Source organism: Meleagris gallopavo, chromosome 13 (genome assembly GCF_905368555.1).
Source record: "Meleagris gallopavo chromosome 13, MGAL_WU_HG_1.1, whole genome shotgun sequence".
Lineage (NCBI taxonomy): Eukaryota > Metazoa > Chordata > Aves > Galliformes > Phasianidae > Meleagris > Meleagris gallopavo.
In genome coordinates, this window is record NC_139416.1 from 17704038 (window position 1) to 17730330 (window position 26293).

A 26293-nucleotide genomic window follows, 5' to 3' on the forward strand; every position below is an offset into this window, starting at 1 on the left:
GCTAGGGATGAGGAGGGCATTTGCCCAGCAGTGTTCAGAGATGGGTTTTTATGCAGAAACTCAAGATTTGAGTAGCAGAGGGAGATTTCAGGGTGGTCAGCTGCAGCTTTCCATCTACAGGCATCGGGGGAGTGGGATCAGGCTCGTTTGCCATCCTGTAGGCTGCACGTTTGGCTTCGTGGTGGTTCTGGTTGCTGTGGTATGATGAGGATAGGGTTTGGGGTTGGTGGGTGGGAGCTCTGCAGAGTCTGGATGTGACCTGAGATGACTCGTGTCTGCTCTGCAAGATGGGTCTTTGGGATGAGTGCGGTGCGTCGCTCTCTTAGCCTGCGCTTTACCATCACTATTCATCCTGCTGGGCCGTGCCTGAGGATGCTGCCGTGTGTTTCTGAACCTTCACACCACAGCCTCAGCCTCCCCTGATGAAATTCACCCAGAACTTCGGTCTGTCCCCTCCGTGGAGTGCTCACCTTTTCCTGCACAGATGGTGCTGGAGTGCAGGATGGAGCCCTTCAGCCTGGTACCACTGGGAGCCCTTCTGCTGCTGCTCTCCATCGCCTGGCATGGCTGGTGTCCCATGAGCTGTGACCAAAGGGGCTTTGCTGAAGAAATGCCACCAGCCTGTGGGAACATGGCACTGCTCTGTAACTTAACGCATCTCACACTGTGGGAATCTCCTGCTTGTGGACACAACGAGGGCAAGGAGCTTCAACTTGATCTTCCACCTCCTCTTCTAGAGGATGAGCAGCAGGAGGTTGTTCCAGCACAGGGTCAGGGATGTGCTTCAGAGACAGACTCCAGATTCGTTTCTCTGCAAAAAAAAAAAAAAAAAAAAAAAAAGGTTCCATGGCAAGTCAGAGCCTGGGCACACTTTGGTGGAGGTGCTGGGTGGGACACACTGTATGGGACAGGCTATGACCACGGGCTTCTGCAGCACCATCTGCTCCAGCAGTGCCACCTCCAGGTCCCTGGTCCCATACCATGTCCCTCATCCTCACGCTGCATCCCTTGGGGATGCACAGACTTCCCTCCAGGAATGGGTGCAGGAAGATGTCATCGTGCTGATTCCTCCCAGAACACCATCATCAGTGCTGCATGGCCATGCAGGGCCGACTGCACCTACAAGTGGCTTTGGGAGCAAGAAAACTTGTTAGCCCCACAATCTTCTCCAGCACACTTGTGCTTTTGGTGCACACAGGCTGTCTGCAAAGCCCTTGCCCAGTGCACGCCTCTTCTCTGCCTCTCTCCCAGCTCAGCCCCGCTGCACACCGGGGGGAATGCGGCCCGGCCGCCTCGGAGGGCGGCTCTCTGGATGCAGCCCGACTTTTGGGGCTGGAAGCTGAAATCCTGGAGTACAACATCGCCACCTGTTTGCCATTTGAGAGCATACAGCGGGAGAAACGCCGGCAGGATGAACCCCGTCCGGATAGTCCCAGCAGGGTGAGCCCTATCAAGATAATCCTGTCGGGATGAGATCCGTCAGGATGCGTTCCATCAGTCGGGATAAATCCCAGCAGGGTGAGCCCCATCGGGATGAGATCCATCCGGCTGCGCAGCTGAAGGAGGGAGGAGGAGAGGAGAGGATGGAGGAAGGAAGCAGCGCTCTTTTTTTGCCAAAGCAGATGCTGCAGTGCAAGTACACCTCTCCTGTCCGTGCCTTTAGACTTCCCGCTTGCTCCCTGCCCTGTTTGCTGGAGCTCTTCACCACCAATGTGCTTTTTTTTCCCCCATCCCCATCAAAAGGCTGAAGCTGGAGCGTGGCATGGGTGAGGCGGAGGCAATGAGCCCATTGGAGCTGTGCTACCCACACAATGGATGTGGCTGCTGCATCCCACCAGGATGCTGGGAACTCTGCTCCTGGAAAATGCAGAGATCTTCTCCCTCAATCAAAACCCCTCTGAGAGTTTCACACACCTCCTAAATCAGGGACTAGCCAGGCTGGGCATTGCTTTCCAGTGGACATTTAGAAAATCTGGCAGTGGATGAGGTCCCACACACATGCTGGGTTAATCCTCCCTCACCTCCGTGCTGAAAGCTAATTCATGTCTTCACAAGACTTTGGACAAATGCTCCCCCCATTTCACAAAAAGCATGTGCATGGATTAAGCATCAGCTTTTGTTTGAAAGAAGCCTTCTAGAAGTGATGCAACAAGACATTTCTCTGTTTGAATTTGTTGGGATTTGAAATATTTAGATTCTGCTTATGAATTTTGGCATCTACCAGGGGAGATCTTGAGTTTAGAGCCCAGGCTGTTGTTCGCAAGGGGGAGAAGTGTGCACACACTCACAGGCCTGTGCACGCACACAAGGGTTTTCCCTCTTGGAAAGTGCTAATGGGAACAAGCCAACATAGATTGTTCCATTAATGGGGATTTATAGCACAAATCTGCTACTGTTTTGTCAGGACAAACAGAAATAAGTGGGCTTTTAGTGCTGGGAAAGCTGGCCCCGGGGCAGAGTGCTGTTTACTAGCAAAGGGCAGCTGCTCAGCAAGGGCTGCAGGGAGCAGGGGGGAATAAGCAGCAGAGGATGGAGATGAGCAGAGCCAGGGTTTGGAGAAGGAAGAGGCATGGACTCAGGTCCCTTCCTGCATTTGCTGAGTGCATTTTGCCTTTCAAAGTCCTGATTGGTGACTGTGCTGCATGCTTTCCCCCTGTTGCTGTGTTAGGGATGGAGGTTGGGCTCGTGCAAGGGCACAGACACCTCAGAGATGAAACTTATTTTGGGGAGAGATGCCCCACAATTGGATTTGGTGTGATGAGACGTGGGCACAGGGCTGCTCTCCTCACCTCCAGCTGCCTGGGCAGCTTCGTGTGGCTGCAGCAGCATTGGTCTTCATTCAAGTGGTGGCACTTGGGTGTGTTCTCCTTGGTTCTGAATCCTCATGAGGGCTCTGGCAGTGGGTCCCAGCCCCATGGGGACAAGGACAGGTTGCTGCTGAGCTACTGCAGGGCTGGGCTGAGAGGTGAGAGGCTTTCAGAAGGCGCTTGTTTGCACTGCGCGTGAATACCGAATTGTTCTCCCCGCGCCGTTCCTTATTATGCAAAGGCAAGTCCTAAAAAAATATTGAATTTCCTCTCCCATAATTTGGAGGAAAAACACTCATCCGGCATCGAGCAGCGATTGTGAGGTGTCCTTTCATCTCCTGCGTACCTGGCGGGGAGCACCCAGCCTGCAGCCTCCCCTTGGGGCTTCTCTTAGGAATGCACACATTGCTCAAAGCTCCATGAAAAGCTTCTTTTCCTTGGAGCAAAACCTGGGCAGAACTGCTGCATTCATAATAATGCATGGAATCTCATGGAATATCTCCAGTTGGAAGGGACCCACTTGGATCTATGGGGCAGTGGGTGCAGGGGGAAAGCCTGCACCTCCTGATGTAGCAGGATGCAATGGGATGGGACTCTGCCCAATGCCACTCCGCCATGCCCAGGTCCTCACTGCATCACCACCAGCAGCAAACCCGTGGGATTCCAGTGCTGCAGGAATGGGGCATGTCACCATGATTCTATGAGCTGAGTTTATGTCTGATTTGAAGATGGGCAGGGGGCGGTGCTGCTCCCTCCTCTGTTATTTCTGCTGAATTCATAGCGCAAATAGATGAAGGCAGATTAAGCTCCAGCTGGGCGGCAGGAGCGGGCTCAGCAGCTCTCCTTGCCTTTGCAGGTGACATCCACAGGTTTCATTTCTGACTGCAAAATCCAACAGGAATTCGTTGGTTGTAAATGAATGGAAAGCTCTCCGTCCCATTTCAGCAGCGAGTCCAGCCCATGAAAGAGCAAGAAGTGGGAAGAAGTGATGTTGGTAACACATCTGTGGTGGTGGCAAGAGCCATGATCACATGGACCCCTTTTATCTCTTATTTCCTGGGAACACCTCAAAGCAGAGGTCCGAACCAGGAACCCCATGGCCACAGAGTGATGCTAAAGCCACAGAAGCATGAATCCTCCTCCTGCCAAGGCCAGCAGCCACCTGTGTGACACCCTCATATCCCTTCCACCCAAGGGCACATCCTCCCTCTGCCTAGGGATGCTGCAGCCCTGCACAATAGCACACACAAGGGCTGATGCTATGGCACAGGGCAGGATGCTCTCTTCTCCATAGGTGCAGCAAAGCTTTAGCAAGGTGCAGCCGGCGCTGCGATGCCTCTTTTTTTTCTTTTGGTGTAATCCCGATCTTTCAGCACCTCAACAGCAGGAAAATCGAGCCTTTGAGTTTCACCTCCACAAGGTGCCGAGCTCTGGATTGAGTGTATGTTTGAGCAGGGAAGAGAGGCGGCCAGGCACCGTGGATGGGAGCATGCAGGCACTGCCAGCGCCGCCTCCCGCATCGCAGCCGTGAGGGAACATCGCGCTTCTCGCAGGCATGGCACACCTTTCCAAACCAAACAAAGCCCGAGTGGTGAAGCTGGCAGCAGGTGAGGCAGGAGCCATACCAGCTTGGTGCCAACCAGCAGCCGTCCCCTCTGCCCATTGTTGGAGCCTGGTGACATTTTGCTTGTGCGCATCGCCAAGTTTTGCTCGCTTTCTCCCGCTGGGCACATGGATGCAGTTTTGTGGCTCAGCAGGAGGAGAGGCAAGGCGAGCTTGGGTTGTTTTTATTAGACTTGAAAAGGAAGCTTGAAAGCAGACGTTCCTACAAGTCGTGAGCCCAGTCCGCACGTCGCAGCCGTGCCAGCACAGCCAAGTAGCAAAATCCTCACGTCGGCTGCTGAGCTCCCAGCTGCAGGAAGCTGCTGTCACCAGCAGCCAAACCAATCCCCTTGGTGGGGGCTGTGCAGTCTCACAAGCATCAGTTGGTCCAAACTTGGGGTCCTTTCTTTGTCCCCATCAGCCCTGAGAGGTGGAGAGATCGTCACCATCTGGGGCTGAAAATATGTCTGGGGGCTTGGAAGGAGCAAGAGGAATCTGTGCATGCGTTCCTATTTAGTCTGGCTCTTGCTTTTGTTTGGGACAGCCCCATATAGCTTCTTTGTGACGTGCTTCTGTGTGCTGGAGTGGGTTTGTGATCAGAAACAGAGGGGACCTCTGTGCACCAGGTTCACATCCGCCCCATCTAAGGTGCAGGGGGCATTTCAATGGGCAGCATTCTGCTCCCACTTCTGTTAATGCAGCACTTTGGGGCAGTGCAAATGGGCCTCCTGGCAAGGAAGAGGATGTGCAGAGCTGGGCATCCCAGCGACAAAACAGGGTTGTATGCAGCGCTTGATGCAGCTCATTGCACAGATTAAAGACTTGAATTGGGCTTTCACTCTGCTTGGGTACCAGTGCAGCATCCTCGCAGCCAAACACACACAGCACTCGTGCCTCAGTTTCCCCATCACAGAGGTGGATGTGAAGGCAGCAGTACGTGTCTGGGATGGCTGGAATGTCCCCGGCCATACCTCTCCATTGAGAGCCGACAGTGACCTATTTACCTACGGCAGAACTTTCTGCTCCACTTAGTTGACCCGGCACCTTTCTGTTTGCTCAAAGCCAGGAACGCTTCCTCCCGGCCAAGGCTGGAGCGCAAGCAGGTATGTTTGCACGGGCACCCGTGCCCAGCAGACAGACCTCTGCTCTGTGCATCCCCACTCCTTCACCTCAAAGGAATCCAGATCCTTTTTCTGCAAAATTCACCCCCAAAGTCTCCCACGTTTCTCTTTGCCCCCATCCCTCTCCGGCTGCATGGTCGTCATCTTGGGGACTGGCAGCACTGCAACAGAAAGGTGACATTGTTCTGCCCTCAGCATCCCGGCTCTGGAGGTGCCTCAGCCATGCATGTTTGCATATGTTAAAAATATTTAGTCCTCTGCTAAAAAAATATTATGCCCGAGAGCTGGGGCCAGCTCAGTATAATGCCATCTATGTGTCCGTGGCGGAGGCACAGAGGGGCACTATTTGTGTTCAGAGCGTGCGAGGCAGCAGGGATGGGATGCTGCTGGCTGCAGGCAATGCTCTTATCCCCACAGAGGGACGTGGGGCAGTGAGGGCTCCTTGCTCTGGTGTGGGGCTTTGCACTTTGATTGCTGCCTGCATGGAGGAATAAGAGTTTGGAGGTAGATCTTGGCTCTAAGAAATGGGTTGGTAGGGATGAGATGGGGACAGCACAGCGCACGAGGTGGTGTGCAGAGATGGATGCGTGCCTGAGGCTGCCCAAACTCATCTCACATGTGCTGCATGACCTCCAAGGGCAATTGGCAGCCATCTGAGGGCAATTGTCGGCCATCTGAGGGTGACTGTTGGCCATTGCCAACCTCAGACTCAGGAGAGGCTTCCTGAGAAGTTCCAGATAAAGAACACTGCTCCAGCTGAGAGTGTGGGAGGGCGAACACTGCCCCGGAGCAATGAACCCTGGTGAGATGCAGGAGAAGGCGATGGAGCAGAGGGGACCAGGGCTGGGGGCCGTCTGCAACATTAAGGGATCATTTCCTCCTCTTTTTCCTGACGGATTTATTTCTGAAGTGGGAAAAGGGGGTGAAATAATCCGGCAGAGGGTGTGAAGGAATCTCTGTGCCCCCCTTCCCTTCTGCTTTTCGGGGATTTTCCCCCACCGACACCAGGAGGGGCATTCCCCCACACACTGCACCCATTCACAGCACGGATTGAGCACAATGTATAGGAGGGTGAGCATCAATAAGGCCATTTATGAGCGGAGCCCTTTGCAGCACGGGGCCGTGAATAAACTATACAGCTCGCACAAAAATGTAAATGTTAGCGATCCCTTGGAGACATAATTACAGGAAAAAATAAGGACAGCTTTTCAGCCTTTGGGAAGCGAGCCTCCTTCTCCCCTTCCCCAGCTGCTGGGACACATCCTGCTGCCCGCTCCGTGCTGCAGCTCCATCCCGTCCTGCTAATTAATTAACGAACGTGGCTCCCGCCCCGCACCGCGCGCTCGCCCTGCTTCGCATTCCTCAATCCCGTGTGCCACGGGCTCCTCTGGACCACAGTGAAAGGTTTCATTCATGCCTCCTCGCTGCCTTCTAGAGTTACCACACCCTGGGCCTCCGCTCCGCAGCTCCTCTCTGTTTTCCTTTCATTAGCAGGATTCCCAGCTTGAATGTCTGCAAAGGGCTGGGAAGGGATGCTACAACCCTACTGGCATCGGGGCTGTGCAAACAGCCGCCCCGCGCTTGCCACGAGGGCAAGAATGCCAAAATCATCCTTCATTTTTAATTTTTTCCCCTCAGACTGGGCTATGAAAGCAACTCACAGTGCTGCTCCGTGTGCCTCGTACCTCAGTTTCCCCTCTCGCAACCTGCAGGTCCCCATTTGAACCCTGGGCTGCGATGGGTTTGGGGCATTGCTTCCAGGATGGTGCCCAATGCGGGGTCCCTATGCTGGGGCATTTGAGGGCATATGGACACCCCGATGTGCTCAGCCTCCCCCTGAGCCACTCTGTTCTGCAGAGCCTGAGATTAGAGTGAGAAAATGACATTCTGAGAAATCAGTGCTTTGGCCCAGAGGAGTCACAGAGGGCTTTTGGGAGGAAGACATGGAGCAGCCACTACCCCTCTGCCCCCGCTGATGGATTTATGGAGGAGATGTTGAAGCAAACTGGCACACGACAAGTTTTTCAACTGAAATAGGGATGGGATTTCACCAGCAATGCAGAGCAAAGCTTTGACTTCATGCTGCCCATCCATTGCCTTGCTGCCTTGGAAGTGCCCGTCCCCTGTCCCAGATGGAGGCAGTGGTCCTCTCACCTTGGAGATATGAGGCTGTGTGTGGGTATGCAGACGATGAGCATCCAGGTGGGAAGGGGCCAGGGAGGGGGGTGGAGGGGCACTGTTCCTTTGTCAGCAGTGATGACACCATATGGTGCCCAGGATTCCACAGGTGCTCCCCGTACTCCCTTCCAAACTCTACAGGGCAGACTAAATAAATAGCATTCTTGGCTCTTCAAGCTGCTCTGCCCATGGAGCAGACTGCATGCTTTGCTGCTACCTGGCTGCATGGCCATCATTCAGAGCAGTACAGGGTCACCAGGAGGGATCTGGAGCTGCCATTCCTGATGTCTTTGGTGCAGGGACTGCTCTCCATGCTGTGTGGGTTGTGGTTTCGAGAAGCCTGAAATAAAGACAAAGCTAATGGCAAAGATAAGCTATGCTTCTGCACTGCTGCCAGCCATGAGCTCAGCTCCTCAGCACCTTTCCTGGGGCCATCCCAGGCAGCAGTGCTGTGCACGTCTGGGCTGTGGGTGCACACTGGGATCAGTCACCCATGACAGGTTCTGTGGTCAGACCTGAGCTCTGTTCTCGCCCCATCCCTCATCCAAACCAAACCTCCCTCTGTCTTTTGTATCAGACAAGATGGGGTTGTTAGCACTGCTGGGGAAAACCTCTATTCCTGGGCAAAAAACAAATTCCAGCTCCTCCAAAGGAGGAGGGCTGTATTTGGGCACAGGCACGTATCTGTTTTAAGCAGTGTTTATTAGCAAAGTATTCCATGTAGCAAGATGCACCTGGCTTTGATTTATGTTACACGAAAACATCTTGGCCAAGGCCAAAAGCGCAGAGCTTGGAGATGGGGGGACACGAAGCGAACTATTCTTTCTATGTTGCATAATGAGATGTTTGCCATGCGACAAATATATAAGTGGTTTCATGTTAGTGGATTCAAAACAAATCTATGAATACAGCATGTATTTTGAAAGGCATTGTTTTGCCTGCAAACGAGGCTCCTAAAAAAATCCTTGCGTGGAGACGTGCTGCAAGAATGCGTTCAGTCCGTAGAGCTGGGGGAAGTTCCTTGGAAATAGCCTCATTTCCCAAAATTCTTCCTTCTTTCTTCCTTCTTTCTGCATGGGATTTTCTTCTTGGGACCACGTCTGTGTAATGCTTTGTGGTGGCATTCCCCAAACATACCCTCGAAGGGCTGGTGCAGCAGCACCTTCATTCTTGGAACAGGGCATCCCATGGGTGGATGGGCACTACCTGCAGCAGAGCTGATGCTGGGGGTGCTTCCCCAAAAAACCACCTTTGGAAAGCAAAAGCCAAAAAAAAACAAAAACAAAAACAAAAAGGAGAAAGAGAATGATGTTAAATAGGAGCAACTCCAACCCACGTGAGCTTTAATTGCAAACAACACCCAGCGCTGCTGGAGCACCGCCGCTGCTCCCTGCAAATCCGTGCAGCGCATTTGGTGCTGCAGAGGGGGGGGTGCTGTCACAGGGCTGCATGGATGTGGCCCAGGGGGGGGGTTACTGCAATCCTGCCTGCTTTCCAGGGTGAGACAGCAGCCACTTCTTCATGCTGCAGAAAGGATGGGCACAATGGGACGGCGCCACTGGGGATTGCTGGGTCACCGTGCTTGGCATCTCCATGAGCAGATGCTCTTAGCAGAGCAAACCTCCTCAGCCTTTGATCCCTACAAACTGGGGGAGTGCTTTTTTCGTATTATTTTGAGTCGAATTTCCCTTGCAAGCCATAGGGCCGGGCCTGACCCTGCTGCCATCAGCCCTGACCCTGCTGTGTTGGCCCTGGGGTGGCTGTGGGTGCACTGGGCTGTAACTGGGAGGTACCTGCAGGGCTGTAACCCCACGCTGGCAGCTCTCCCCATCTGGCAGAGCTGCCCCAGAGCTGCTGTGCCGGCAAAGGCCAGAAAATGCAACCCGTGAGCTGATAGCAGCCCTTTTCACGAAGGCTTTGGCTGATGCTCCCTGGGTTTTCTTACCCTTAGGGCACATCCCCACCTCTGTCACCCCTCAGAAACTCCACAGCCACTTTTCCTCCCATGCCATATTCAGAGTAAAAGCACTTTATTTTCTGTTTTCTCCCCTTTTTGTCTTTTCTTTCTACATTTTTTCCTCTTTTCTTCCCTTTTTCCTCCCTTTTTTCTTCTTTTTTTCTTTTTTTCTTTTTCTCTTTTAAAACCTCTTTCCTCTTCCTTTTCCTTTTTTTCCATTTTCAGTTTTTTTCCTCTTTTCCTCCTTTTTTTTCTTTTTCCCCTTTCCCTCATTTTCGCCTTTAATTCTCTTTTTCATTCTTTATCCCTTTTCTCCCCCCTTTTTCCCCTTTTCTTTCTGTTTTCCTTCTCCATTTTTTTCTTGTTTTCCCCTTTCCCTCATTTTCCCTCTTTTCCTTTTTTCTTTCTTTTTTCCCATTCTACTCTTTTCTTTCATTTTTCCCCCTTTTCCCCTCTTTTCCTTTTTTCTTTTTTTTTCTTTTTTCTCCTTTTCCTTCATTTTTTCCCTTTCCCCCATTTTCCCCTTTTCCCCTATTTTCTTTCTTTACTGTTTTTTTTTTTACTTTTTTCCCCTTTTACTCTTACTTCTCTTTTTTTCCCTTTTCCTTTTCCCTCCCCTTTTCTCCCTGTTTTTCCCCTTTTTCCCCTTTTTTCTTTTTTTCCCTTTTTTTCTTTTTTCCCCTTTTCCCCTCTTTTTTCACTTATTTTCCTTTCTTTTCCCTTTTCCTCTTTTTTTCCCTTTTCCCTTTTCCCCCATGTTTTTTTTTCCTTTTCTCCCCTTTTCCCCCTTTTCCCCCATTTTTTATTTTCTCCTTTTCCCCCCCTTTTTCCTTTTTCCCCCTTTCCCCTTCCCCCTCCACTTTTTCCTTTTTTTCCTTTTCCCCCTTTTTCCCCCCTTTTTTCCTTCTTTTCCTTTCCCCCTATTTTTTTTCCTTTTTCCCACTTCTTTCCCTTTTTCCCCATTTTTCCTTTATTCCTTTCCCCCTTTTTCCTTTTTCCCCTTCCCCCCCCCCATTTTCCCCCATCCTCTATTCTCTCCCTCTCCCCACCGGAGCAGCAGATCAATCTGCTCTCCTCTCTTTCTCCATCTCCCAACTTCTGTGTGCTACTGGCTGTGCACACGGAGGGGGCGTGAGCAGCTCCGTGCCTGCGGTCAGTAATGAAGACTTCTCTTTTTATACCCAGATTACGGAGGAGCTGCACGGGGTGAGACGGCAGCGCTTCATCCCCCGACTTTTTAATTTCCAGCCGAGGAGAATGCAGCCCTCCCCTCCGGCCGCCCTATAATGAGGTGAGTAAACACCCTTTTGTCATTTAGGGCTTGCCATGTCAATATTATTTTTGTTTGGTGGAAGGACGGGGTGGGAAGCAGCGCGTGCTGTTTGCCACATGTCACTGCTGGGGTTTTAATACCCAGCTCCGATGCTTTGCTGGGGTCGGCTTCTCTCTGCAACGTCTCTTTAACACAACTTTTCTCCCCCTTTTTGCTCATTAAATGACTCGACGAGGATTGTCAGCTTTAAAACGCGATGTTGCTGGGCTGCAAAGTATCCGGGCTGGATGTGCCATCCCCAACCTTTCAAAAGAAAAAGCTTTGCCGGTCCCTGTCCGTCCTCTTCCGCTCCCCCCCAAACTAAAAATCATCCCCAGCTTGTGGTTGGGAAGGGGATGCACTCCTGGGACTCTGAACTCAATGTGTCCCTGTCACTACTGCGCCGGGAGATGAAGGGTTAACCCGCCCCCTCCGCCCCGAGTTCATCTGCAAAAAATATGAAGTGAGGATGGATCTGCTCATCTGCCGAGCAGAGAAGTTGCCTTTGATGTCAGTCCTTCCTTTCCTCCTTCTCCTCCTTTTTCTTTTTCTTTTTTTTTTTTCTTTCTTTTCATTATTTTCCCTTTTTAACCCTTCTCCCGGTGCTGGGGCCACCTCCCCCCGGGGGGACTCACAGAGCTGAATCCCCACAGAGGTGGGATTTGGGGGACAGGTCCCCACGGGGACCTCTGTGTGTGCCCCCAGGGGCAGCTGGCCGTGAGGGACACTCCGTGCCCAAACAACACCTCCAGGCTGGGGGACACCTCGGCTGCCCCCAGGGGACAACAGAGATTGGGGTGCTCAGGGCAAGAAGGTGGGGGGGTTCACCCCTTTTATTCTTCAAGGCGAAAGGAAAATCTCCGCGGCCGCTTTAAGGCAGGCGTCCCTTTAAGTGACTTTCCATTCGCTCCTTTGGAGAGCTGAGAATTCGGTTTCCCAGATTTCCTTTGAATTGTGAGCAGTAGTCAGAGGGAGTTTAAAAAAGAAAGGAAAAAAAAAAAAAACTGTGCACACACACACAACTACTGTAAGCTCCGGGAAACCTACAGCAGCAGCGAGATGGTGGGGGGGGGAAGGGGAGAGGGAAAAGGAGGTTCAAAAATATAGATCATCTGCTGGCATTTTGCTTCACTTTGCTAATCCTATTGCCTCCTCCCTGCTTTAGGAAGGGATGGGCACAGAGGGACCCCCCCCAGGCAGTGGCTGTGGGCATTGGGGATGCTGTGCCTGGGATGCAGTGATGGGGTTAACCTTGCTTGCCAGCTGGGGAGCATCATAAAACACAGCCGTGCCCCACCAAATTAATTTGCACTTTCTTTTCCTAATGTTTGCTGGGGGAAGAACAAAAAAAAAAAAAGAGAGAGAGAGAAAGAGAAAAAAGACCCTAAATAAATAAGCAGGCTGGAAGGGGGCTGGGGAAGGCTCTGTTTCCTCAATTAGCTGGGACTTGCCTTCTCTTGACGAAGGGAAGGCAGCGCGTTTTAGCCTCTGGATTTGTGGAGCTTTCTCAAAGTGCCAAGTCTGGTTATACGGGGACTTGGGAGGGTTAGGTGGAGGAATCCGAGTTGCTCTCTGCTCCATTAACTCCTTCGGAGCTGAGCGAGTGGCTTTGGAAATGTGCGCCTGGAGCGGAAGTGTTTGGCACCCGTGAGCTTTGGGGAGGGGATTCCCACCCCACGGGGACCCCCGGGAAGGAGGTGCTGCGACCCTGTGAGCAAACAGCGATGAGCTGAGAGTTCATCGTCATCCTCAGGGAGAGACTCACGGGGCCATGGGGAATGTACTCAGCTCCTGCAGGGGGGCAGCGGGGTCTTTGTGCCCAGAGGAGCAGCTGAGGGTGCGTAAAACCCCAGCGGGGCATCGGTGCTGCAGGGCGGAGCATCCTCTACCCTATGGCTGTCTGGAAACATTTGGGCATGCACTGACAGCAGGAGTTGCTCTTGGCACCGTGAGGACACGGTCATATTTTTGGGAAAATGCAAGAATTGGCTGCACAGCACCGCCCAGCAGCACCTTTGGATGGAGAGCTCTGCGGGACACCCTGTAATCACACTGCTGCAGGGGAAGTGTGCTCCGGAACAATGTAGTCACCTGTGTCACAGGTTGGCAGAATGCCTTCACCTGCCTGGGAAAAATGTTCCTGGATGTTCAAAACCACATCCTGATCTGCTCCACCCTTGGGAAGGAGGAGCACGGCCGTGGGATTCCTGCTGTACCCTCCCTGGGACTCCATCCCCATCGCATCAGCACAGCGCAGCGCTTTCACCCCTCGTTGGAACCGTAAAGGGGCCTTGAGAAGGAAGCAGAACTAACTTAAATTTAATTTACACTCACTTAGAGGCCTCTTTACATGGCTCAAGGAGCATAAAGGGGCCTTAATGTGGCCAGGAAGCAGCACTGCGTGGATCTGCTGCATGGCTGCGGGGCTGCACACATCTCTGCCTGCAACCCAGTCCTGACTTCCCAACCCCAGATATGGATGGACATGGACTCACAGCGTCACCCCAAATGGGGTCAGGCCTCGTTGACGTGTGTGGAAGAAGAGTCAGAGATAGACTTCCAAGGAACAACTCTCAGGGAGCAGTTCTTGGCTCACCAAGAAATCTGTGATACCATCCCATGCAACTTCTATTAAAAAGGATCAACCATCCGCCTGTCTGCAGTCAAAAAGTTATCTCCTTCATAAGTGCTGTCTGCTTGAGCTTGGATTTGGGACTTCTTGTTATCGTCTCTTCCTGCTCGCTTCGGGCACAGAGCCCTGTGGATTTGCCATGGTTGAGTTTCTGTGGCTGAACACAGATGTAACTCCCCGAATCTCTGAGTTGCCTTTGTGTTATTGCAAGCAAAGCGACTCCTGAGACAAAGGATGATGAGAAAACCCCATGAGCTTGTTTGGGGTTCATCTGCACCCTACAAATTCCCACTGCTGACTGGTTGGAGCCAATCCAGTGATCACTGCTGATGCTCTGCTTATTGTAAAGCCTCAGTGTGGTGGTCAGTGGAGGTGATGCTGCACAGCAGCATCCCAGGAAGCCAGGAGATGTTGGCAGGGAGAGTGCATTGCTCCTCAGCATCACACAGGGGTGACTGAAAGGGCCCCGAGCTGCCTCCCCCACTTTGGATCAGAGGGCAGAACCACCAACTTGGAGAGGGTGGCGTGTTGACAGCTAAGAAAATCATCAAGGTTTATCCCAGCCCGTGTTCAGAAGGGAATATCCCACCCAGAGCTTTAATGGGGAGCCATTGAATTTATGGGCAGGTTTCATGGCACCTGTCCCCCGTGCTCCTGGGCTGGGAGCAGCAGGCTTGTGCCGGGTGCTGGCAGGTATTTGCTCTGCGTTTTGGCCTTGGTGCAAAGCTCCAGCCTCTCTGCCAGCCCCACTGCCTGCCCACCTGCTTTCCATGCAGCTGCCAGGCTGGGCTCCTTCCCGACCCACAGCTTTGGATTTGTCCCACGTCCCACACCTGGCACCATGGGACTTTGCTGGGCACGATGCGCAGCAGCCTGCAAACCACAGGGCTCAAACCATGCACTGATAGCCATCTCCTTAGGAAGGCATGTGAAAAATGTGGCCGCAGGCGAGCATCAGTGTCCCCTTCAAAGCAGAGCCTTGTCTCAGTTTGGGTTGGATCTGCTGCTGTTTAATTACAAGCGAGCACCTACCCCCTCCCCATCGCCATGCCAGGGAGTATTTAATGCCTCTTCCCATCAGGCTCCTGTGTTGAATTAACACCCTCTTGCTCCAGCATGAGGTAACACCTCCAAATTGCCACCCTCCAAAGGTAGAACCAGGGGATCCTCATTTCTCCCAGCATCACACAATGCATCGCTTTTCCCTCTTGGCCAGGTGGGGAGCAGCCTCCCCATCAGCCCAGCACTGGGAGGAAGAGGAAGGGAGGAAGGCCAGGAGCAGGGGCCATCAACACCAGCTCCAAGGGCTGCCCTGACCCCAACCAGCTTTAAGATTGGCTTTCATACACCAGCACTAATAGGAACAGATCCCTCGCTCCTGATCTGAGCGGCATCTAGGATGGAAATGTTCCCAGCTGACAGCAAAATGCAGCATTTTGCAGTGATGAGAGAAGGGCAGCGGGCTCTGGAGTGTGTTGTGGACAGCATCCAGCACTGGTGGAGCAGAGCTGACCTGCCTCGGCCAGCTCCAGTCCCATAACTCGCTCATGTTTGCATTTAATTACGAACGTTAAAAGCCCTTTCTTTTCCCAACAACAAAGCCTTGAACCATACTTCAAAGTTGGGTTTCTGGGACAGTTGCATACCTTTTAAAAATAGCCCTCTGAGCGGTGCCAAGTGGTAAATGGATTGCAGAGGGCAGGTCCCCCACGTGGGGCTTCAAACGGCCCCGCAAGCACTGCTTTTTGGGTTGGTTCTTTTTTTTTTATTAGAAAATCTGCATTGCAGAGCGATGGGGAGATGATAAAGTGGTCACCAAGTCAAAGCAGATCCACTGTTTTGGGATGGCACCAACAGGGAGCAGTGCAGAACCACCGGAGTGACAGTGCCCAGCACACCGCCAGCAGCATCCCGATCTGCCCACAGCATCCTTTGGGGTTGGGGTGGCCAGCATCCCCCAAACCCACGTTGGCATCATTCAGACACAGCTCACATCCTGCAGCATCACTGCTCCCATTGGTATCAAGGTGCTGGGTGTATCAGCTTCACCTTTAGGGGCAGCTTAAAGCCACCCTGGAGGAAGCAAGCTGCTGTCTGCAGCAGAAGTCTGTGGTTCCTGAGGAAAGGAGGCTGAGCTCAGCTCCGGGAAAAGCTTGTCGGACTCAGAGTGTGCTTTTCTTGGACTTCTGTGCTGTATTTATGCAGGCTGGTATGTGGGGAGTAATTAGAACTTCATCCCGAGCACTTGACGAGCGTATTTTCCATCCTGGATGTTGACAGGTCAGGCTCTCCTGCCGTCCCTCTGTGCCTAAAAATGTTGACATTTTGTCTGCTGAAAATAAACCAAGGGCCCGTGAAGCTCCTGGAGCACGGAGCGGTGGCTGTTACGGATGGGGGGATGGATGTCCATGTGCTTGTGGCACCTCTGGGTTCCACATGCCTGGATGGACAGAGGGCGAATGGCTGGGGTGCAGGACCTGGGCACATCAGAGTGCTCCATCCTGCAGAGTAAAGGCTTTGCAGATCCCTGTATCCAACCTGCAGACAGAGAGCCATGAGGATGCCAAGGCTGCATCTCACTCTTCTCATTCTAAAAGACCTTTTCAAATCCCCAGGAAATACCCAGGAGGCAGCCCAGGCTTGGAGAGCTTAAGAAGCTACTGGAGGAGGTTTCAGCAGCTGAACCAAAATTAAATCATTTCAGCCTATGCATGAAATGAACCCACAAGAGCTCGTGGGTGTTGTGCAGCCTGTGGAGCCCATCAGAAACTACCCCCCATCCTTGTTCAGCACAGCCTCCATGTCTCTGGGTGTCAGAGGATGGGATGCAAGGAGGACACAGAGGGTGGGATACAGGGCTGGGATGCAGGGGGTGGAATGCGGGGAGAGATGCAGGGGATGGGATGAAGCATTTGGGATGTAGGGGGGATGTAGGGGATGGGATGCAGGGGATGCAGCTTGGGGAATGGAATGCCGGGTGCAGGATGCAGAGAGGGATGGGATATAGGAGGGATGCAGGGCATAAAATATAAGTGGGATGCAGGGGATGGGATGCACTCCTGGTGGCTGTAGCATCTCTCCCATCCCACTGATCTGCTGCCAGCCCCTCGTGTGGCAGGCTTGCTTTTCTCCTCACCCCCTCTCCGTGCCACCCAGCCCCGCCACGTAACGCCGCTCATTTCCCCTGTAGATTAACAAAGGCTCAGAGTGAAAAGCTGCGCTCGGGCTGACCTAACCCCACACTGGAGCACTGCCGGGGGACACAAAGAGCCGCTGTTCGGCCCTCGCTGGCACCGGCCCCACGTCTGCTCCTGACACAATGGTGTTTTCCTTGGCTGGAGCTCAGAGGCGCGCGCTGGAGCTGGTGACAGGGTGTCGGGCTCGGCAGGGTTCCCACGCGCTCCCGGCTGGGCAGCCTGGCCCCAAAGCGTGGCACGGCCACTGTGTGATGCCCGGTGCTGCTGCGGCGCAGGGGGATGGTGCAGGATCAGCTGTGCTGGCACTGGGGCTGGCAGCTGCTTGGAAATGTTAAATACACTCTGTGTAGAGGTGAAGGATTGCTTCTGAAATGGAAAGTTTGGATGCTACTCACTGAAACGCTCCCACAGCTCCAACCTGAGCTTTGGGTGAAGAATGCTTCCTCTGCAGCACATCCCCAGCTCCAGTGCTGCTGCCTTCCCTGTCAGGCTGAGCTGCTATTCTATAGCAGGTCCTTCTGAGTGTGTGGCTTCTGGGATGGGGATGAGCTGCAGCAGGAGGAACCTGATGCTGCTGGGCTGGTGAAAGTGCAATGTGGTGGCAGTACAAAGTAGTGAAAGAGCAGCACGGTGACAGCGTGGGGTGGTGACGGTGCAGCATAAAGACAGTGCAGCATGGGGACAATGCAGCCTAGTGCAACCTAGTGATGGTGCAACACAGTGACGGTGCAGCACAGGGACAATACAGTGAGGTCCCAGTGCAACACAATGACAGTGCAACATGGGAACAATGCAACTTAGTGACAGTGCAGTGTAGCGATAGTGCAACATAGTGACAATGCAACTTTGTGATAGTGCGGCCAGGTGACAGTGCAGCAGGGAGGCAGGGCGTGCGCAGCACCAGGCAGAGGGCCTGCAGATGGTTTCCATCAGTTCAGTGCACAGCAAGGCATAGGAGAGCAAGAGGCAGCCACCCAGGGCAGGTTTGCAGAGCTTGTTGCTGCTGGTGCATTATTAAATTGAGCCTGAACCCCCTCCCTGCCAGCCCCATGCCTCTAATTATATTTTAATCATTTGGTCATGCTGCAGGAGCCTGGAGATGTTGTGGAGGTTGAAGCAATGAAGCCAGGGTTGTTGGGGTGATGCTGCAGGAACCCTAGGGACATGGGTTAGTTCAGTTTTAGTGCAAAAAAATAGGAGGATCCAGGAGTGAGTTGAAGAGCTGAGGTTTGCTTTTAGGGAGGGAAGCACCTGGTGGCAGAGCCAAAGCTGCAGGCTGGAGAATTCAAGTGGGAAACTTTAGGAGTGGGGATAATTGGTGTTGGAAGAGATTACGGAAGTTACTGTGAGCTTTGTGGATTCTGGTGTAGAATCTCTGCTCTGTCCAACAGCAGCTCTCAGGGTGAGGCCAGAATCCCTCAGTGTGATGTTCCTGGGAGCTGGTGGCTGACCAATGGTGAGGAGCAATGATCATCTGAATGCATCGCATCCTCCTCATCCCAGCCTCTGCCATCTCCAGTGCCAGCTTTCTGCATCTGCCACTGAGCTGAAATGCTCCCGGGCTGGGATGGCAGTGGATGCTCCGTGAAATCTCTTCTTGCAGGAGGGAGAAATCCAGACAGATGGGATGGGAATGTTGGCTTTCACAACGCTGAGTTCACTGAGGTCCTGGGGATGGGTTCAGAGCTGGGGCTGTCACTGAGAATCAGAGGCTCCCCAGGTAATGACTCCTCATCTCGGTTATCATCACCTTAGAGGCCAAGGGAAAGGCAGAACACTGCAGGAGGGGCTGCCCATGGGCATTTTTCAGGCTCGGTGTCACAGCTCCTAGGGCACAATCGTGGGTCTGTGTGTCAGGGCTGAACGGTAGCCCCGTTGGAAAGGTTTCGTGCCCTCTCTCAATTCCTGAGTAAACCTCTCGTCCCCCTGTCAGCTTTGATTTGTAATCGTAGTCGTGGCATCTGGTTTTCATATGAAGCGTGGAATACAGGGGATGCTGTCTGCTCACTTCTGCCCAGAGCTATTCATCTGGGGCCGGCGAGCAGGAAAAAAACCCAGCCTGCTCCTGAAAGGCACTAATCATCACTGAGGCCACAGCAGAGAATGGAGCTGCTGTCCCCGTGTGCTGGAGCAGGAGGAGGAGGAGGGGAAGAGCCATCATCTGTCTGCGGGAGTGGGACCTCTGAATGGGATGGAGACAGGGATGGGCTTGCAGGAGAAGCTCACAAATGGCACGTGCATGTGGCACATCTGATGATTTGTCCCCAGCGTGCTCGGCAGCATCTGGCACTGGGTGCTCTGCAGTGCAAGGGGCTCTTGCAAAGCTTGCCTGTACAGGATGAGGCTCTGGTGTTTCGCATGCTCTCGCAGTGCCAAAAATTGGTGCGATTTTGCTGGTGGGTGAATGAGGTTTGTTTCAATGTGTTGTGATCAGAGCCTGCTTTGTGGTTCAAACGGATTGCTGCAGACAAGGAGCATCCAGAAATCCACTGCTGTCCCTGCCCTCCACTAGCGAGATGCCCCAAAAAGCCCTTAGGGCAGCAAGTTCTATAGCTCTGACTATAGATGATGCTCCAACTTTCCTACACCAGCTTATTTTCAGCAGAGGAATGCTCTAGAGGAAGCAATTTTATTTTCCCCTCCTGTGCTGAACTTCCTAGGATGCAGCCTTTGATCCAGACTCCTGATGTTATCAAGGAGGAAGCTGCTGCTCTTTGAAGTGAGCTTCACGTTGTGCTTTAAACTTCTGGGGGCTGGGAGCCGCCAGCACCAGGGACATCTTTTGTACAGATCCACTGGGTCTGAGGGCTGGGAGCTCACATGGTACAGATCTCCTTAATGGCATGCACTGTGCTCTAGGAGGTTTTCTGCTTTCGAGGAGCCCAGCATATTAGGGCACTGCTGCTGCTGGTGGCCGTGTTTTCAGCATCTGCTGGAAGCCAGGGTGGTAGAATCAGGTCACGTCCTGAGTCCTGCACGCAGGGTTGTCTGGCTCATCAGAAAACACTGTGCTTTGCATCTGTAGTGGCAATGCTAAGTCACAGCCTTAGAGATGGAGCACCTGGTGGGAAGCTCAGATACATGCAGTGTACCTGAGTGACTAAAAGGACTGGATCCAGGATCCATCTCTTCCCAGCCCTCATTTAAGAGCTGGCAGTGGAAGCAAGGGTCTCTCTTGCTGGAGATCCCTGCCTATCTGAGGCTTTCCAAAGGTATGCAGCTCTGTTCCTTCATTTCTGCCTCTGTGGCTGCTGCATTTGGGTTCGTTCTCATGTGCTGTAGCCAAAGAGTTTGTTACCCTGCTATTATCATCCCATTATAGCATTACAGCATCTCTGGTGCTGCCAGAATTCACCCCCAAAATGCTCATGTTCATGCTACAGATCAGGCTGGGAGCAGAAAACAGGCAAGGAAAAGGAGTGGTTTTACCCTGGTTCTGGAGGGATCAGTGCACATGGGGAGGGTTGGGGTGCACCTGGGTGGCAGAGATTGGTTCATTAAGGAGCCCTGAGCACAGCAAAAGACACGGTGCTAATGAGCTGCACAGGGAGCTGTGTCAAGCATGACTCTTGCCATGTGTTAAGCTGTGCTCAGAGTGTGATAGTGCTTTCAGGGTGACTGCCCCTGCAGCTCAGGGCAGGCAGTGTTGCGTGTCCCCACATAACCTGAGCACAGCTGCAGGAGTGCAGCAGGGAGAGCTATGGAGGAGGATGCAGGCAGGTGGCTCCACAAAAACCTTACCCTTGCTTTCTGTAGCAGCTTCTGTAGTGGAGCTCCTCTCAAATAACTCGTAGAGGTTTTGTAGCATGACCACCTGAAGGTGGTAGGATGTTGTCACTGTGGTGGTGAATAGAGCCCACCTCCAGCATCCCCCATGTAAGCATTCCCCTGACCCTGAGTACTGCCTTCTCCCACAGACCCAGCATGTGTGCTGCCTGCTGAGCACCACAGGACGAGCACAGCTGCCACGAGGAAAGGATTCACCCCAGGCCATCAGGAATGGCCTCTCCATTACCCAGGAGCTGCCAAACAGAGCTGCACACAGCTGGAGCGTGCAGGGAACCCATGTAGGACAGAGCCATCTGTGGGTGCCAGGTGGGTGACAGTGACACAGCCACTGCCTGCGGGCAGGAGATGTAAAATGGGTGGCAGAGCACATTTCTGGGCTTGAGGAGTGCAGCTTGAGGGTGAGCTGTGTGCTCCAGCTTGTGTGTGCATCAGGTGCAGCACCATCCATCCCAATCATCTCAGGTGCACCATAGACCCTTAATGCCTTTAGATGGAAAACAGGCCCTCAGTGCTCTAAGAAACCTTCTCTCTTTCCTCCACTTTGTCTTCCCTTTCACGAACTTTTAAGCTTACCCAAAAAACAGCCATCTTCTGCTTCTATATGCTGATTCCAGCACAGGGAAGCCACAGCTTTGCCCGTGGCGCAGGATCTCTGTTGAGCTCTAAGTGAAAGCAAATGGTTTAGAAGGAAATTAAGTTTACAGCTCTATAAAATGGGAAGAAAAAAAAAAAGCATTTTATTGCTTCACCTGTCATTCCACTGAGGCAGGAAAGTAAAGGAATGCTTTGCATTTGTCTCTCTGGAGGCAAAGAGGAGCAAACCCACCAACAGTGGCTATGTGAATCACACTGCTGGGAAGTGGTGGTGCTCTTCCTGGGGCTGAGGGATCAGAGGTGACCCATGGAGAGTATGGTGAATGTGTCATTCCCATTGCAACCCTGTTGGTGGCCCCAGCATAGCACCAGGGATGCTCTTGCACAGAGCTGATGTTTGCTGTCGAAGGAGCTGTGCCTCTTCCAGCACTGCTGGAGCTACAAAGTGAATGCATGGAGCATTTTGGAGGAGGAGGAGCCCTACCCCGGCCCCAGCTCTCCCAGCTGTGTCAATAGAGGAGGAAGAAACAGAAGCGCTCTTTCTTCCTCTGTTGTTTCTGCAGAGGAGGACATGCCGGTGGCTGTCATTGTGTGGTGACACTGCAATGGATGGGCAAATTGGAGGTTGTGTGCAGCCTTTGGGAAGCATCCACCAGTAGGGTGCTGGGAGGGAACTCCTACAAGTCTGCTGAGATGGATATATTGATGTTTCCCTTTGCCCATGGCTCTGCTTGGCAGGGAGCGGGTCACCAAAGGAAAGGCTCTTGCCATTTCTCCATGGCTCAGCCCTTTGCTCCCAGCAGCACAGTGGGATTTGCTGGGCCATCTCATGCCCAGCTGCAGCAACTCCCTCAGTGCATTGCAGGACCCGGCTGACCCTGCACTCCCAATGATGTTTGAATGGACACACAAACCCTTCCAGAGAAGACCCAAATGGGAGAAGGTGCTTGATCACCACAGTGGTCTCCAGTGATGGCATAAGTGTGTCAGCAGGCAAGGGAGGAGCTGCTAATGTCACCTAGCTGGACTTCAGTGAAGCCTTTGACCCAGTCCCCTGTAACATCCTTCCCTCCAAATTGGAAGGATATGGATTTGATGGGTGGAACTGTTCTGTGGATGAGTTGTAAGATGGTACCCAGAGAGCAGCAGTCGGCGGCTCAGTGTCTGGATGGAGATGGGGGACAGCACTGGGATCATTGCTCTTTAATGCCTTCATCAATAACATCAGCAGTGGGATCAGTGCACCCTCAGCAAGTTTGAGAGCAGCCTTCCCATACCTAAAACAGAGCTGAAAGAGGAAAGGGGACAAACTCTTCTCCAGGGTGGGTTGGCACAGGACAAGGGGAAATTGTGCCACACTACAAGAGGGGGCATACAGACTGAGAATAAGGAATGGTGCTTCAAGGATGGTGCTTGCAGCCCCGAAGCCATGCTGGCTGTGCACACTGTCAGGTTGGGCTCCATCCAGAGCACTGATGTGGAGAGGATGAGTCACAGAGTGAGGAGATACAGCAGAGCTGAGAGGAGTAGCTCTGATCCACACCTTTCCTTGAAAAGCAGCAGATTGCTGTGCAGTGTTCATGGGAGCATCATGATAGGGATCAGCTGCTCTCCTCTGTCATCTCCACTGCTGGTTCCCATGCATATATCCATTTTAATCTCAAGGATGATGGGGAGAAATCACTTCTTCTCAGATAGGAGAAGGGGAGTCCTGGGGAGAGACATTAATTGCTCAAAGGAAGCATCTTCCATCAGCACCTGGCTTTGCAGTTGGGTTTGGCTGCACGTTGGCAGCCTGAGCCAAGCAGAGGAAAACAGCACAGCATAAACATCCTTCTCATCGCAGTGCTACACGCAGCTCTTCCGCTGCTTTCTAAGTTTGGTGGCATAATTACAGCAGCAGGGCAGAGGTAGCATCTCTGGCCATGCCAAGCCCTGCCTTCCAGGGATTTTTGGATCCAATCACCTAAAGGCTGGGCTGGGAGCTGGCAGCAGATAAAAGGGCCGAGCAGCCCCAGCTCTCCTTGCTTTGGTCGTGGTGAGGAAGCACAGGCAGAGCCCTCTGTGTCCCTTGCACTGTGGCTCTGGGTGTTTCAGGGGTAGGCAGAGCATTTTGTTGCCCATGTAACAGGTTTGTGAGAAACAGATTTAAAAAAACAACCAACCAACCACAAAGCACAAGTCTGCTCCAGTCGGATGCTGCAAGTCCCAGTTTAGAAACCCGCGGGGAGGACAATTAAAGGGCAGCCAGCAGAAGGAGGCTGGGTGTCAGGACATGGGGACGAGGGAGTTGTCTTCTCACTGTGCCTCTGCCTCCTCTCCTTGGCTCAGTTTGGAGAATCACAACCCCATGAGCCCATTTCCCTCCTGCTGATCCCCACCTTGTTGCTGTGGGGTTGCTCACACGGGTGGTTTGTGGTGGTGTGGGTGGGTGCATTGTCCCACGCTGCAGCACCTCTGTGCGTGCCAGGATGTTCTGGCAAGGCTGTGCACCCAGTTCTCAGCCTGCCCAAGAGTGGGCAGCACTGCAGGGGGTGTCCCACATCTGCTTCTGTTTAAGGGACAAACAGAAGTAACAAAACAGGTAGTTTTCTCTTTGGTTGCACCACTGTGTTGTTTCCATGAGCCAGCCACAGCATCCTTGCACGTACATCCTTCTGGAGCTCCCAACATGGGGAGCTGAGGGTGCTCCCACCATGGGGACACCTGGACTCATGGAAAAGACCTTTTGGTGTGCAGGGGTGGCAGATGGCACTGCCTGGCAGTGCCACACCCAGGGGCAGTGGGCAGCAGGTCACAGGCAGACATACAGATTGACACATAGATGGGCACTGAGTTGGGTGCACAGGTGGAAAAATGGATGCACAGGAAGACACATAGATGTGCAGACATGTGCAGGCTGATGCACAGGTGGACATATGGATACAGAGATGGATACACAGATGGGTATGCAGATGGATGCACAGGTGGATGCACAGATGGGAGCACACAGATGGATGCACAGACTGACACAGATGCACAAATGGACACAGAGACAGATGCATAGGCAGACACAGATGTGTAGGCAGACATGCAGACGAACACACAGATGATAGACAGACGCATAGATGCACAGACTGACAGACAGAGATGCACAGATGATGCTTGGGCGCACAGATGGATACCCGGATGGACACATGGTTGCACAGGTGGACACACAGTCACACAGATGGATGTATGGATGGACACACAGGCACACAGATGGACACACAGGAGGATATTTAATTCCTTTTCTTTCTTCGGACTTGGGGTTTTTTTGGGAGGGCTGATGAATCCTGTGACAAATACTGCTCCCCATGTCAGGAGGGCACTGAACGCAGGCTGTGTTCAGGTGGGAACGCACCCGGGGTGCCGAGCCTTTCCTATCACACAATCAGGTTTGTGTGGGTTCACAAAGGCAGGAAGCATCAGGGTAAAGCGACCTCCCCCTGCTCCAACACCCCTCTCCCTAAACCCAATAGCCATAATGAACTAAACAGCAGTGCAAAAATCCTGAGTTGCAACGTTCTGTTGGAAAAACGGAGCAAAAGGAGCTGAGTGGGCTGTGGGTGCATGCAGGGATGTGCTCCCCGTGCTGGCTTTCATTGATTCCCCATTGCTGTGGGTGGATTGAGCCTCCAGGTGAAAGAAAAAATGCAGCTGGGGTGTGAATTCAGCATAAAACTATGCTGGGTTTGGTAATCCCCCGTTAGCACCGCAGCACAGGGAAATGAATGGTTTCCGGTGGTATCGCGTTGGGTATTGTCTGGGATGGATCGTGCTGGGAAGGAGGGGACACTGGGATGAGCACCCCTTGGGTACAGCCCCTGCTCCTGGGTGAGGAGGAAAGGCCCAGGGAAGGGCTTTGTCCATCGGTCAGAAGTGAGAAGTTTCATTTTTTAGTTGTATTTTTTAATGATGAAAAATTGTCGCTGCTCAGAGGAATTCCGTTTTCCAGCCAGGGTATAAAAATACACATTTTTTCCTTCGGGCAGGCTCCCAGAGGGTTGGGTCTTGGTGTTCTTTTTCTGTAATCCTTCTGCGGTTCAGATGAGGAAAGCGTTGGGAAGCCTGGAGCACTGTCCCTGATACCACAGAATGCCCCATTTCTCCCAGATTCCCCCAGTTCTGCCCTCTGATGCTCAGAGCCATCCACACCTGCATCCCAGCCCCTCTGCAGGCACTGTGTGTGTTAGCAGGGTCGATGTGAGCCACCGTGCTTAGGTTCCAGACTTATTTTGGACTAATTTTTGTTCTTTTCAGTCACCCTTTGCTCACAGCATCACCTTACCACGCAATCCAGCCCTGGGGATGGCTGCAGCTGTGCTTTCCCTGCAGGAAGGGCAGCAGCATCCTCTCCTTGGATCACCCTTCCTGTGTCAGCGTCCTTTGTGCATCCTCCTACTCACCCTCATAACGATGCCCCAAAGCTGTCAGGAAATCCCCCATCTTCATTTTGCATCTTGTGAGCACATGTGGAGGAAGGATGCGCAGTGCTGCTGCACCCGGCTGCTTCTTCACTTCCAGCAAAATGCAAATGCCTTTCTTCAGCCCTGTGCAATAGCCCATGCTCATTTTTTGTGTGTGTGCACGTGCAGGGTTTGTTCTCTGCAGCCACAAGTGAGCCTGACCCCATCCTTGGGCAGTTTTGATGCAGGATACACAAACCTTCCCCACTTTCATTTCACTGCTGATGCAGAAATAGCAGCCATGAGCTGTGAGCATCCATCCCTTGGTCTCAACGCCTGCAAAAAGGGAGAGGAACCCCATGAAGCACTGCTGCAGAGCACATCTGCCCCGTCCCTGCAAGCATCCCACGGGGCTCTGATGCCAGCCCCCAAAGCTTGGGGCAGGATAAGCCATCACATCCCAGCACATTCTGCATGCAGCTGCTCCCATCACCCACACCAGGCAGCCAGTTGAGGCGTACCATGAATGTGCCTCTGTTCTTCAGCCTTTTTTACAGCTCCGTGTGGATTTTCTGGGCTCCACACCTTTTTACTCCTTGGGAGGACAGAGGGCAGCTCTCAGCCTTGGAAGCTGCCACAACTCATTGGGGACTTTGGGGATGCTGCCCCAAAATGCA

The 26293-nt window shown here is 52.8% G+C and overlaps 1 protein-coding gene across 9 annotated transcripts in view; it reads left to right on the plus strand.

Moving 5' to 3' along the window:
- ZNF469 (zinc finger protein 469) overlaps nt 1-26293 on the plus strand; it is a 155637-nt gene that overhangs the window by 107234 nt on the left and 22110 nt on the right. For 5 of the 9 annotated variants that reach the window (XM_085234860.1, XM_085234861.1, XM_085234863.1 and 2 more), the window contains 2 exons: nt 10851-10956; nt 20724-20901. The gene's annotated coding sequence lies outside the window, so the exon portion shown is untranslated. The remainder of the gene's footprint in view (nt 1-10850; nt 10957-20723; nt 20902-26293) is intronic. The other 4 variants (XM_085234862.1, XM_085234864.1, XM_085234859.1 and 1 more) reach the window with 1 other exon arrangement.